Source organism: Myotis nattereri, assembly GCF_964212035.1.
Source record: "Myotis nattereri genome assembly, chromosome: 2".
In the NCBI taxonomy this organism is placed as follows: domain Eukaryota; kingdom Metazoa; phylum Chordata; class Mammalia; order Chiroptera; family Vespertilionidae; genus Myotis; species Myotis nattereri.
Genome location: NC_138076.1, coordinates 165,122,027 through 165,123,705, shown reverse-complemented (window position 1 = coordinate 165,123,705; position 1,679 = coordinate 165,122,027). Strand labels below are relative to the sequence as shown.

At 43.8% G+C, this 1,679-nt stretch overlaps 1 pseudogene across 1 annotated transcript; it reads right to left on the bottom strand.

Moving 5' to 3' along the window:
• Positions 1-332: 332 nt before the first annotated feature.
• LOC308513929 (high mobility group protein B1-like) lies at positions 333-923 on the bottom strand (annotated as a pseudogene). The gene has a single exon. The product of its transcript is annotated as a high mobility group protein B1-like (transcript).
• Positions 924-1,679: the final 756 nt, after the last annotated feature.

The window sequence follows — 1,679 nt, the reverse complement described above, 5'->3', positions numbered from 1 at the left end:
CAAGGACACATAACTGGGTTGCAGGTTCATCCCAGGCCCCTAAATGGGGCACATGTGGGGGGCAACCAGTGGATGTGTCTCTTCACATTGATGTTTCTCTTTCCCTCCTTCCTTCCTTTCCACTCTCTCTGAAAAGCAATGGAAAAAAATATCCTCAGGTGAAAATTAACGACAATAAACAAACAAATAAATACACATTCAAAAAAGCACCGTACAGTTTAAAAACATCTTATACAGATTACATTTCAGTTTTTTTTTCTCTTTAAAAGGAATGAGTTGTGTACAGGGCTGTTAAATGCTTTATAGATGAGGGAAAATGTGCCAGAACCAACTTATTCAGCAGCAGCATCTTCTTCATCCCCCTCCTCCTCATCATCCTCTTCATCTTCCTTGTCTTCCTCCTCTTCCTTCTTTTTCTTGCTTTCTTCAGCCGTGACAACTCCCTTTTTGGCCATATCAGGCTTTCCTTTAGCTCGGTATGCAGCAATATCCTTTTCATATTTCTCCTTCAGATTAACAGCCTTCTTTTCATAAGGCTGCTTGTCATCTGCAGCAGTGTGATTCCACATCTCTCCCAGCTTCTTTGCAGCATCACCAATGGTAGGCCGGGATGCTCTCTGCTCTCCTTTGATTTTTTGGGTGATACTCAGAACAAAACAAGAAAAAGGTGGAAGGGGGCCTCTTAGGTGCTTTGGGACCCTTGAGTTTCTTTTTTGTTTCCCCTTTAGGAGGGATATAAGTTTTAATTTCTCTTTCATAATGACCTTGTCCAGCTTTGCCATGTCTTCAAATTTTCCTTTCTCGTTAGTCTTTCATTTCTCTGAGCACTTCTTAGAAAACTCTGAGGAGTTGACTGAAGCCTTTGGATGCTTCTTCTTATGCTCCTCCCAGAAAGTTTGCTAAAAAAATGCATACACTGACATTTTATCTCTCAGCTTCTAAGGACCTCATTTGCCTAAGTTTATTTATTTATTTTTTTAAAATATATTTTATTGATTTTTTACAGAGAGGAAGGGAGAGGGATAGAGAGTTAGAAATATCGATGAGAGAGAAACATCGACCAGCTGCCTCCTGCACACCCCCCACTGGGGATGTGCCCGCAACCAAGGTACATGCCCTTGACCGGAATCGAACCTGGGACCCTTCAATCTGCAGGCCGACGCTCTATCCACTGAGCCAAACCGGTCAGGGCTGCCCAAGTTTAATTACTTTTCTTCAGCAAGCACACAGTCACCCAGTGCCCATCTGGCTCGAACTTGCCCCTGTGCTGTCTCTATGGAGCTCAATGTATTCTTCCTGTCCCTCTTTGTCATTCTTTGGACTGTAGATGTCACTCCAATCCTCCATCTTTGCATGGCCATCTCTTTATAAGGACACCAATTATATTGGATTAGGGGGCCTACTCCAGTATGACTTCATCTTAATTAATTACATCTGCAATGACCCCATCCTATATAATGAAAGCCTAATATGCTAAGTGTCTGGTCATCTGGTCATCCGTCCAATCAATCAAAGCGTAATATGCTAATGATATGCTAAGGCTGCTCAACTGCTTGCTATGACGTGCACTGACCATCAGGGGGCATATGCTCTGACCAGTAGGTTAGCTTGCTGCTGGAGTCCGGCCAATTGGGACTGAGGGAGATGGGCTGGACATGCCCTGCAGCCCTCCCGCAGTC